The sequence below is a fragment of the Staurois parvus genome, unplaced genomic scaffold, assembly GCF_062004578.1.
Source record: "Staurois parvus isolate SC_StPar_1 unplaced genomic scaffold, SC_StPar_1.0 ptg003064l, whole genome shotgun sequence".
Lineage (NCBI taxonomy): Eukaryota > Metazoa > Chordata > Amphibia > Anura > Ranidae > Staurois > Staurois parvus.
The window spans coordinates 59,149-72,577 of record NW_028320860.1 but is presented as its reverse complement, the minus strand read 5'-3'; the positions used below and the strand labels follow the sequence as shown (position 1 = coordinate 72,577).

Below are 13,429 nucleotides of genomic sequence, written 5' to 3'. Positions count from 1 at the left end.
GAGATCATATCCCCCCTTATGTATTATATATGGAGATCATATCCCCCCTTATGTATTATACATGGAGATCATATCCCCCCTTATGTATAATACATGGAGATCATATCCCCCCTTATGTATTATACATGGAGATCATATTCCCCTTATGTATTATACATGGAGATCATATCCCTCCTTATGTATTATACATGGTGATCATATCCCCCCTTATGTATAATACATGGAGATCATATCCCCCCTTATGTATTATACATGGTGATCATATCCCCCTTATGTATTATACATGGAGATCATATCCCCCCTTATGTATAATACATGGAGATCATATCCCCCTTATGTATTATACATGGAGATCATATTCCCCCCTTATGTATTATACATGGAGATCATATCCCCCCTTATGTATTATACATGGAGATCATATCCCCCCTTATGTATTATACATGGAGATCATATCCCCCCTTATGTATTATACATGGAGATCATATCACCCCTTATGTATTATACATGGAGATCATATCCCCCCTTATGTATTATACATGGAGATCATATCACCCCTTATGTATTATACATGGTGATCATATCCCCCTTATGTATTATACATGGAGATCATATCCCCCTTATGTATTATACATGGAGATCATATCCCCCCTTATGTATTATACATGGAGATCATATCACCCCTTATGTATTATACATGGAGATCATATCCCCCCTTATGTATTATACATGGAGATCATATCACCCCTTATGTATTATACATGGTGATCATATCCCCCTTATGTATTATACATGGAGATCATATCCCCCTTATGTATTATACATGGAGATCATATCCCCCCTTATGTATAATACATGGAGATCATATCCCCCCTTATGTATTATACATGGAGATCATATTCCCCTTATGTATTATACATGGAGATCATATCCCCCTTATGTATAATACATGGAGATCATATCCCCCCTTATGTATTATACATGGTGATCATATCCCCCTTATGTATTATACATGGAGATCATATCCCCCCTTATGTATAATACATGGAGATCATATCCCCCTTATGTATTATACATGGAGATCATATCCCCCTTATGTATTATACATGGAGATCATATTCCCCTTATGTATTATACATGGAGATCATATCCCCCCCTTATGTATTATACATGGAGATCATATCCCCCCTTATGTATTATACATGGAGATCATATCACCCCTTATGTATTATACATAGAGATCATATCCCCCCTTATGTATTATACATGGAGATCATATCCCCCTTATGTATTATACATAGAGATCATATCCCCCCTTATGTATTATACATGGGGATCATATCCCCCTTATGTATTATACATGGTGATCATATCCCCCCTTATGTATTATACATGGAGATCATATCCCTCCTTATGTATTATACGTGGAGATCATATCCCCCCTTATGTATTATACATGGAGATCATATCCCCCCTTATGTATTATACATGGAGATCATATCCCCCTTTATGTATTATACATGGAGATCGTATCCCCCTTATGTATTATACATGGAGATCATATCTCCCCTTATGTATTATACATGGAGATCATATCCCCCCTTATGTATTATACATGGTGATCATATCCCCCCTTATGTATTATACATGGAGATCATGTCCCCCCCTTATGTATTATACATGGAGATCATATCCCCCTTATGTATTATACATGGAGATCATATCCCCCCTTATGTATTATACATGGAGATCATATCCCCCCCCCCTTATGTATTATACATGGAGATCATATCCCCCCTTATGTATAATACATGGAGATCATATCCCCCCTTATGTATAATACATGGAGATCATATCCCCCCTTATGCATTATACATGGAGATCTCATCCCCTTTATGTATTATACATGGAGATCATATCCCCCCTTATGTATTATACATGGAGATTATATCCCCCTTATGTATTATACATGGAGATCATATCCCCCCTTATGTATTATACATGGAGATCATATCCCCCCTTATGTATTATACATGGAGATCATATCCCCCCCTTATGTATTATACATGGAGATCATATCCTCCTTATATATTATACATGGAGATCATATCCCCCTTATGTATTATATATGGAGATCATATCCCCCCTTATGTATTATATATGGAGATCATATCCCCCCTTATGTATTATATATGGAGATCATATCCCCCCTTATGTATTATACATGGTGATCATATCCCCCCTTATGTATTATACATGGAGATTATATCCCCCTTATGTATTATAAATGGAGATCATATCCCTCCTTATGTATTATACATGGTGATCATATCCCCCCTTATGTATTATACATGGAGATCATATCCCCCCTTATGTATTATATATGGAGATCATATCCCCCCTTATGTATTATACATGGAGATCATATCCCCCCTTATGTATTATACTTGGATATCATATCCCCCCTTATGTATTATACATGGTGATCATATCCCCACTTATGTATTATACATGGAGATCATATCCCCCCCTTATGTATTATACATGGAGATCATATCCCCCCTTATGTATTATACATGGAGATCATATCCCCCCCTTATGTATTATACATGGGGATCATATCCCCCCTTATGTATTATACATGGAGATCATATCCCTCCTTATGTATTATACGTGGAGATCATATCCCCCCTTATGTATTATACATGGAGATCATATCCCCCCTTATGTATTATACATGGAGATCATATCCCCCTTATGTATTATACATGGAGATCATATCCCCCCTTATGTATTATACATGGAGATCATATCCCCCTTATGTATTATACATGGAGATCATATCCCCCTTATGTATTATACATGGAGATCGTATCCCCCTTATGTATTATACATGGAGATCATATCTCCCCTTATGTATTATACATGGAGATCATATCCCCCCTTATGTATTATACATGGTGATCATATCCCCCCTTATGTATTATACATGGAGATCATGTCCCCCCCTTATGTATTATACATGGAGATCATATCCCCCTTATGTATTATACATGGAGATCATATCCCCCCTTATGTATTATACATGGAGATCATATCCCCCCCCCTTATGTATTATACATGGAGATCATATCCCCCCTTATGTATAATACATGGAGATCATATCCCCCCCTTATGCATTATACATGGAGATCTCATCCCCTTTATGTATTATACATGGAGATCATATCCCCCCTTATGTATTATACATGGAGATTATATCCCCCTCATGTATTATACATGGAGATCATATCCCCCCTTATGTATTATACATGGAGATCATATCCCCCCTTATGTATTATACATGGAGATCATATCCCCCCCTTATGTATTATACATGGAGATCATATCCCCCTTATATATTATACATGGAGATCATATCCCCCTTATGTATTATATATGGAGATCATATCCCCCCTTATGTATTATATATGGAGATCATATCCCCCCTTATGTATTATATATGGAGATCATATCCCCCCTTATGTATTATACATGGTGATCATATCCCCCCTTATGTATTATACATGGAGATTATATCCCCCTTATGTATTATAAATGGAGATCATATCCCTCCTTATGTATTATACATGGTGATCATATCCCCCCTTATGTATTATACATGGAGATCATATCCCCCCTTATGTATTATATATGGAGATCATATCCCCCCTTATGTATTATACATGGAGATCATATCCCCCCTTATGTATTATACTTGGATATCATATCCCCCCTTATGTATTATACATGGTGATCATATCCCCACTTATGTATTATACATGGAGATCATATCCCCCCCTTATGTATTATACATGGAGATCATATCCCCCCTTATGTATTATACATGGAGATCATATCCCCCCCTTATGTATTATACATGGAGATCATATCCCCCCTTATGTATTATACATGGAGATCATATCCCACTTATGTATTATACATGGTGATCATATCCCCCCCTTATGTATTATACATGGAGATCATATCCCCCCTTATGTATTATAAATGGAGATCATATCCCCCCTTATGTTTTATATATGGAGATCATATCCCCCCTTATGTAATATACTTGGAGATCATATCCCCTTATATATTATACATGGACATCATACCCCCCTTATGTATTATACATGGAAATTATATCCCCCCTTATGTATTATACATGGTGATCTTATCCCCCCTTATGTATTATACAAGAAGATCATATCCCCCCTTATGTATTATACATGGAGATCATGCCCCCCTTATGTATTATACATGGTGATCATATCCCCCCTTATGTATTATACATGGAGATCATATCCCCCCTTATGTATTATACATGGTGATCATATCCCCCCTTATGTATTATACATGGAGATCATATCCCCCCTTATGTATTATACATGGAGATCATATCCCCCCTTATGTATTATACATGGAGATCATATCCCCCCTTATGTATTATACATGGAGATCATATCCCCCCTTATGTATTATACATGGAGATCATATCCCCCCCCTATGTATTGTACCACTTTATATAAATATGCATGGTAATTGTATCCTGCTGTCATACCTCCACACTCCTCTCCTGTACATACCGATTACTGTCATACCCCCCACACTCCTCTCCTGTACATACCGATCACTGTCATACCCCCCACACTCCTCTCCTCTACATACTGATCATTGTCATACCCCCACACTTCTCTCCTGTACATACCGATCACCATCATACCCCCCACACGCCTCTCCTGTACATACCGATCACTGTCATACCCCCCACACTCCTCTCCTGTACATACCGATCACTGTCATACCCTCCACACTCCTCTCCTGTACATTCCGATCACTGTCATACCTCCGTACTCCTCTCCTGTACATACCCATCACTGTCATACCTCAACACTCCTCTCCTGTACATACTGATCACTGTCATACCCTCCACACTCCTCTCCTGTACATACCGATCACTCTCATACCCACCACACTCCTCTCCTGTACATACTGATCACTGTCATACCCCCACACTCCTCTCCTGTACATACTGATCACTGTCAAACCCCCACACTCCTCTCCTGTACATACCGATCACTGTCATACCCTCCACACTCCTCTCCTGTACATACCCATCACTGTCATACCTCCGTACTCCTCTCCTGTACATACCGATCACTGTCACACCTCCACACTTCTCTCCTGTACATACCGATCACCGTCATACCTCCGTACTCCTCTCCTGTACATACCGATCACTGTCATACCTCCACACTCCTCTCCTGTACATACCGATCACTGTCATACCCTCCACACTCCTCTCCTGTAGATACCGATCACTGTCATACACACCACACTCCTCTCCTGTACATACCGATCACTGTCACACCCCCCCACACTCCTCTCCTGTTCATACCGATCACTGTCATACCCCCACACTCTTCTCCTGTACATACCGATCACTGTCATACCCCCACACTCCTCTCCTGTACATACCGATCACTGTCATACCCCCACACTCCTCTCCTGTACATACCGATCACTGTCATACCCCCACACTCTTCTCCTGTACATACCGATCACTGTCATACCCCCCACACTCCTCTCCTGTACATACCGATCACTGTCATACCCTCCACACTCCTCTCCTGTACATACCGATCACTGTCATACCCCCCACACTCCTCTCCTGTACATACCGATCACTGTCACACCCCCCCACACTCCTCTCCTGTACATACCGATCGCTGTCATACCCCCCACACTCCTCTCCTGTACCTACCAATCACTGTCACACCACCCACACTCCTCTCCTGTACATACTGATCACTGTCATACCCTTTCCTCCCCTCTGTTGTACATTGCAATTGATCATTCTGGAACATTCAGACTTTATCTTGTATATATAATACACGGCAATGTTCCAGAATACGGAATGTTTCTCCTGGTATACAGCCCGGTACCTCTCTCCATCTTCCCTGATTACTGAGGGATCATTGTTCTGTTTCAGGATGGGGACAGATCCTGCTTAGCAATACTGATCAAATATTGGCAGCCGGAGTCATGTGGGAGATGAGATCTGACATGTGACCAGCAGTGACGTAGCTCCTTTCCCTGTCTTATAAAGTATTGGGCCCCGGGGCCCCTACACAGTTCACAGAAAATCCTGCAGAACATCATAATGAAATCAGCAATTACTATCCTCATCTTGGGGGTCATCTTCATCTCCGGTAAGTAAAAACATTTCCTTCTTATACTGTTTGTCTTTCTAGCCGGGAGCCCATTTTATAACAATGTATTGTCCATGGAGAAATACACAAGATTGCCAAAAAAATTGTCCCTGCCCTCCACGTCGTGTGATTCAGGTGTTCCAATCCCCTCCATATCATGTGGTTCAGGTGTTCCAATCCCCTCCATATCATGTGATTCAGGTGTTCCAATCCCCTCCATATCATGTGATTCAGGTGTTCCAATCCCCTCCATATCATGTGATTCAGGTGTTCCAATCCCCTCCATGGACACAGGTGTATACAATCCAGCCCCTAGGCATGCAGACGGCTTCTACAAACATTGGTGAAAGAATGGGTCGCTCTCAGGAGCTCAGTGACTCCAAGCGTGGTCCCGTGATAGGTGGCCACCTGGGCAATAACTCCATCCGTGACATTTCCTGGCTACTAAATATTCCACGCTCAACTGTTAGTGGGGTTATAACAAAGTGGAAGCAACTGGGAAAAACAGCCACTCAGCCACCAAGTGGTAGGCCACGTCACATGACAGGGCGGGGTCAGCGCATGCTGAAGCTCACAGTGCGCTGAAGTCGACAACTGTCTGCAGAGTCAATAGCTAAAGACCTCCAAACTTGGTTTGGCCTTCAGATGAGCCCAACAACAGTGCGTAGAGAGCTTCATGGAATGGGTTTCCATGGCCGAGCAGCTGCATCCAAGCCTTCCATCACCAAGTGCAATGCAAAGCGTCGGATGCCGTGGTGTAAAGCACGCCGCCACTGGACTCTAGAGTAGGGGAGACGTGTTCTCTGGGGTGACCAATCACGCTTCTCTGTCTAGCAATCCGATGGACGTGTCTGGGTTTTGTTGGTTGCCAGTAGAACGTTAATTGCCTGACTGCATTGTGCCAAGTGTAAAGTTTGGTAGAGAGGGGATTATGGTGTGGGGTTGTCTTTCAGGGGTTGGGCTTGGCCTCCTAGTTCCAGTGAAGGGATCTCTTAAGGTGACATATTGGACAATTTGATGTTCCCAACTTTGTGGGAAAAGTTTTGGGATGGTCCCTTCCTGTTCCAACATGACTCCCCACCAGTGTACAAAGCAAGGTCCATAAAGACATGGAGGAGCCAGTTTGGGGTGGAGGAACTTGACTGTCCTGCACAGAGTCCTGACCTCAACCCCATAGAACACCTTTGGGATTAATTAGAGCGGAGACTGCGAGCCAGGCCTCCTCCCCCGACATCAGTGCCTGACCTGACAAATGTGCTTCTGGAAGAATGGTCCAACCTTCCCATAGACACCCTCCTAAACCTTGTGGACGGCCTTCCCAGAAGAGTTGAAGCTGTTATAGCTGCAGAGGGCGGGGCCAACTCAATATTGAACCCTATGGGCTAAGTCTGGGAGGGGCCATTAAAGGTCATGTGTGTGGAAAGGGCGGGGCCAACTCAATATTGAACCCTACAGACTGGGGGGGCCATTAAAGGTCATGGGCGAGGAAAGGCTGGCAGTCCAATACTTTTAGCAATATATTTATGTATTCTAATAACAGAGTCACCTTCTGTATCATTAGATTTTGTTCTCCTGAATATTTGTTACTTTGCATTAAAACATCTGTCAGGAATAAATGAAAATGTTTCAATGATTCTGACTTCAATTTAAAAAATGATGTTGCAGTTTTAAAGAAACAATGTATAAAGTAAGAACAGAGAAGGATACATTGCTGGTGTGCAATCATTGAATGAACAACAAACAGCTACAAATATTTCATCTTTGCTACTTCATTTTATAAGATACAAGATTTCTATACAAAAATCTCTACAAACACAGTGCAGGTCGTAAAGCCGGGCTTTGTCTCATTACCAAATTCTCCCACATAGTAAGACCCCCTGAGCCCGCTATAATCATCCCCACCATATATGTCACCAATAACTGTATATATAGACATGATAATCCCGCATGATAAATTATAATCCACTTAATAAAATATATCACATATCATTATAGGTTGTTGACAAAAAGTCATCCAAAATCAGATCATTCACGTGTCACCCATTTGATTATTGGAATATGTCCTCTAAGCCGGAGTTCACAATAGTGCCGAGCGATTTTCAATGCAGTGCAGCAATGTAGTGCAGCTTTGGTGTCAGTCGATGCAATTTGGATGCATTCTTAATGCGAGCTGCAACTCCTCCTTGCTGTCAGCCAGCAGAGATGTGTCTTTTGTTGTTAAGGAGCCGGCTTCCTATCATCGATCAGTAATTGCTGCTTTCAGCAGAGGTAAGTTTTCATCTGTGGAGGGGGGTAGGTTGGGACAGAGGAACTGGGCAAGAAGGATAAATGCACTTTGTTTTAAACTGCCCTGATCCTTTAACAAAAAAAAACCTCACTTTGTAACACAATTCTGGATTTAGATCCATGTTTGCCCCAAGCATGTCTGAAGCCACTTACTGCTGACTGACTCACTACCTCTGCTGGAGGTCTATTCCAACCATCAACTACCCTTTCAGGAAAATATGACTTTCTAAGATGAGTTGGGAACTTTCCTCCAGTCAGTTGGAGGTCATGTCCCGTGTTCTTCATCTTGGCTTCATACTGAACATCCTGCCCTCCAGAACCTTATTCCCCCTCTTGATGTACTGAAAGGTTTTGGTCATGTCCATCCTTTCCCTTCTTTCCTCCAGACTGTACATATGAAGTTCCTGCAGTCTCTCCTGATATGTTTGATCCCTCAGACCTTTCACCATTTGTGTTCCCCGTCTCTGGACTCGTTCTATCTCATCAATATCTTTATGGAAGGGAGATCTCCAGAACTGGACACAGTATTCTAAATGAGGTCCAACTAAAGATCCATGTAGAGGAATCAGGACCTCCTTCCTCCTGCCGGTGACCCCTCTAGTGATATAAAGATCTATATAGAGGAATCAGGACCTCCTTCCTCCTGCTGGTGACCCCTCTAGTGATATAAAGATCTATATAGAGGAATCGGGACCCCCTTCCTCCTGCCGGTGACCTCTCTAGTGATATAAAGATCTATATAGAGGAATCGGGACCCCCTTCCTCCTGCCGGTGACCCCTCTAGTGATATTGGAGATCACTAGAACACAAATGTTTTTCCCACCTCAGAGCAGAGTTGTCACTCTACCATAGGCTGTGCTTTCTTGAACTACAGGGGGAGGAGAAGATTTTGCAGGGGGTGTAATTATCAGAATTGTCACTGCTGACTCATGAGCCTGTAGCTTGTCAATCATCACCTGGCAACACATAGTCCCGCCCTCTGCTTTCTAGATTGACACGTCTGTTACTGAAAGTCCTCCCACTGTGAGCTGCAGTCTCAGTGGAGCTGTGTGGATGGGGGTCACATTAGTTCAGCATACATTTTCTAGATATAGCCCCCGTGTTTTTTTAAAAATGCCAAAAGTACAGAAATACACTTGTTGGTCCTGCCAGAAATCCACTGAGCTTCAAACTTCCTGTGAGCCGAAACCCAAAACAGTGTTGTCACATCTGTCAAGTTCTCTCCCTCTGGGCTACAGAACTCCTCCTATTTTACTTTTACTCCTCCCTATAACTGTAGGAGGAGGTGTTCTATAGTCCTGGGCAGGGCTGACAACACGGCTTGGGATTTCAGTGGATAGGAGGCATCGTGTTGTCAGCCCAGTAGAAGAGGTTGAAGCAGGCGGGCTGACCATTTGGAAACTCGGGCACTGCCCGAGGGTCTGGGGTCAGTAGGGGGCCCCATGAGATGCCCCTGGTACCTTTTTAGAATTTGGGCAAGGACACAGGGGCCCCATGATCCCCTATTGCCCGGGGGCCCCATGAGTTGTCAGTCCGCCCCTGGGTTGGAGGCTCCCTGTGTGTGTCCTGCTCATCTCTTTCTATATTCTTCTAGGTGAGGCTCTGAAGTGCTGGCAGAGTTCCTGTTCTTTAAACGGAGAATGTGAATCTTTCGAGAAAAGCTGTGCAAAAGACAAAGACGAATGCTTCAGATGGGGACCGGGAGGCTTTCTCATGTGTAAGTATATTCTACATTTTTATACCTCAGCTTATTACTTTGAATCTAAAAGTCTCACTCCAGCTAATATTTTTATTTTTAAATGTGACCCCTGGCTTCCCCTTCAGTCTTGCACAGGTGTACCATCCCTCCCCTTCAGTCTTGCACAGGTGTCCCGGCTCCTCCCCTTCAGTCTTGCTCAGGTGTACTGGCCCCTCCCCTTCAGTCTTGTACAGGTGTACCAGCTCCTCCCCTTCAGTCTTGCACAGGTGTCCCAGCTCCTCCCCTTCAGTCTTGCACAGTTGTCCTGGCTCCTCCCCTTCAGTCTTGCACAGGTGTACCGGCTCATCCCCTTCAGTCTTGCACAGGTGTACCGGCTCCTCCCCTTCAGTCTTGCACAGGTGTACCGGCTCCTCCCCTGGACTGAAACAGCTTCCTCTGATGTCACTGCACACTGCTAGCATCTCACAATGTGCATTAGAAGCTTCAGCAAGCCAGACAGAACCTGCCTCATTTCCTGGCTGGAGGACATCCAGCATCATCTAGCACTTTCCTCCCCAGCCTGACTGTTTATGACCACGCCCCTTTTGTTCATTGGATTTGAGTTCTTTCAATCATAGATGCTCAGTATCACATAGAGGCATTAACTATGCAAATACAGCCTGACTAGGAATGGCCACTCCAAAGACTGACACCCGCCCATTAAAGCAATTTGGTTTTTGCATAACTCCTCCCACTGTTTGTATCAGGACTGAAGGCTCCTGGGAGGAGTACTGAGGCAGGGGGCTGTGATGTTTTCAGGAAGCTATATACAGCATCCTGCTGGTCCCTCCCACTAGTCCTAATCTGCCTGCATTGCATAATGAAGTACAGAGACCCAGTGATGACATCACCAGGTCTAACATAAGGTACATCATTAAAACAGGTTTTACTTAATCTCTTTTTTCTGTCACTGACATACTGTATGTAGTAAATTGGTGGCGATGGGGTTCGGGGGGGGGGGGTTACACGCACTCCTGGCAGTTGCAGCTGTGTGTAAATCTGACAAGCCAACTGTCAGAAGTCATATGGAAATGACCCAGTGGATGTGCAGCTGCTGGATTGCTTCCATGCACCCCTGTAACTGCTGGTTCCTCCCCCACTCCTGCCCCTGACATGTTCTCTAGGCTCCATGCACCCATCTGTGCACCCAGAACCAGCATGATGGGCTCCTAAAGGTAGAGGGGAGGGAGATCAGAGAACATCCTTCGCTGATCTCCTCTTCCTGCTAATGACCCAGAAGCAACTTGTACAATGTCACCTCCAGGTCTCGGTGTCACTTTCCTCAGCCAGTTTGGTCGGGGTTGATGCTAAAGGAACACAATCTGCACTCTACTAGCTTCACAGGAGGGCAGATGAGACATCCGGGGCCTTTTAGACCCCCTGATGTCTCGTCACAGAGAGCACGTCAACAAAATGTCATCACATAGGGGACTTTTTTCCCGTATGTGATGAAAAAAAAAATGTAACCAATTAAAGCTACAAAAAGAACTTAAAATTCTACCCCCAAAAAATGTTTGAAACCCCCCACCCCCACATACACACATTTAGAACATAAATGCACATGTCTGGGGAGCACACGCAAAAAAAATTGATTGCGCTACACGTTACATATCACTGCGCTGATTAACTGCTTCATAGGCTGCAGTAGCCGGGGAGTAACTGTGAACCTGGAAGTGACTTGATAGATGCAGCTTCCCAGTTCATTAGTTGCATGGGGGGGGTTACATTTGAGCACCAATGCTGGGGGGGAGGGGGGTTACATTTCATGATCAGTGACCACCAGTGTGAGCAGGATAATAGTACTGACACCAGTGGAGGCTAATATTGTGTTCACTGACACCATTGATAGGGGTTTTTTTTGCACCATCGCTTGTATATATCTTGTATATATCTTGTATCTGTGTTGAAATAAACTAGTCTACCTTCTGGTTTACTTCAAATCTGTTGTCTGGATCTTGGGGTAACAATAGCCAGATTCACTGGTCTCATGTTCCAGAGCCTGAGAAGCAGCTTCTTGACGGAGATACCCAGTCGTAGGAGACCGGGGTCCATTACGCTCCTCTTCTCGGGTCATCCCTGCAGCGCTCCTGGCCACTCCCTCCTGTCTGGTGCCCCCATAGCAAACAGCTTGCTATGGGGGCCCTCGGGCAGGCGCACATCCATTCACATTCTATTCACGCACAGAGCCGAAGGCTTGGCTGATTGGCTCACCGGCTGCGATTGGCATCAGCATGAGCTGGAGATCTGAAGCTGTTGTGGACAGCGTTGGATCAAAAGGGGGTTCAGGTAAGTGTTTAAGGGGGGGTTGCTGCACACAGAAGGTTTTTTTACCTACCTGCATAGAATGGATGAAGGTAATACACCTGGAGCCTTTAGAACCACTTTGAATCCTGACTCACCAAATTGTTCTGTCGCTGATATTGAATCATTTCCTTTTATTAGAGTCTAATATTCTTTATATGACATTCTGTTGTGTTTCAGTTAGGGACGGCTGGGGGTGCACTAGGAAGAACAACTGTCAGCTAATGCAGAAAGTCAATCCCGCCACGCTGTGCTGCTCAGAGGACCTCTGTAACGCCTGAGCTGGAGATCCAGAAGAAGAGTGATGGGATGGAGGTGGAGCTCACCAGGCCAATGCTGTGTTCATTCATTCCATCTCCTGCCTGATATATAAATCTCATCCTATCTCCATCAATGTTCTATGATCTGCTCAGCACCTTCACAATACAAATCCTGTGCAGCGATATGTCAGAGTCCGACTTTCTAATTGTTTGTATAAAATCTGCATAAAGTCCATTATAAATGAAAATAAAAAAATTTGTGTGCCAAATGCAGGCTGTGATCAGGAGGGGGTGTGCCAGGGGCAGGATGTAATTGGGAGGGGTGTGTGCCGGAGGCAGGCTGTGATTGGGAGGGGTGTGTGCCAAAAGGCAGGTTGTGATTGGGAGGGGGTGTGTGCCAGAGGCAGGTTGTGATTGGGAGGGGGTGTGTGCCAAAGGCAGGTTGTGATTGGGAGGGGGTGTGTGCCAGAGGCAGGTTGTGATTGGGAGGGGGTGTGTGCCAAAGGCAGGTTGTGATTGGAAGGGGGTGTTTGCCGGAGACAGGCTGTGATTGGGAGGGGGTGTGTGCCAAAGGCAGGTTGTGATTGGGAGGG

At 44.1% G+C, this 13,429-nt stretch overlaps 1 long non-coding RNA gene across 2 annotated transcripts in view; it reads left to right on the top strand.

The window, feature by feature from the left end:
• The window catches only part of LOC149428647 (uncharacterized), a 38,093-nt gene extending 25,072 nt beyond the window's left edge, over window positions 1-13,021 (top strand). Inside the window, exons 1-3 of one of the 2 annotated variants that reach the window (XR_016310703.1) lie at window positions 6,131-6,251; window positions 10,132-10,254; window positions 12,757-13,021. This is a non-coding gene — a long non-coding RNA (uncharacterized LOC149428647). Of the gene's footprint in view, window positions 1-6,130; window positions 6,252-10,131; window positions 10,255-12,756 lie in introns of those variants that run through there. The other variant, XR_016310702.1, reaches the window with a different exon arrangement.
• The last annotated feature ends 408 nt before the right edge of the window (window positions 13,022-13,429 follow it).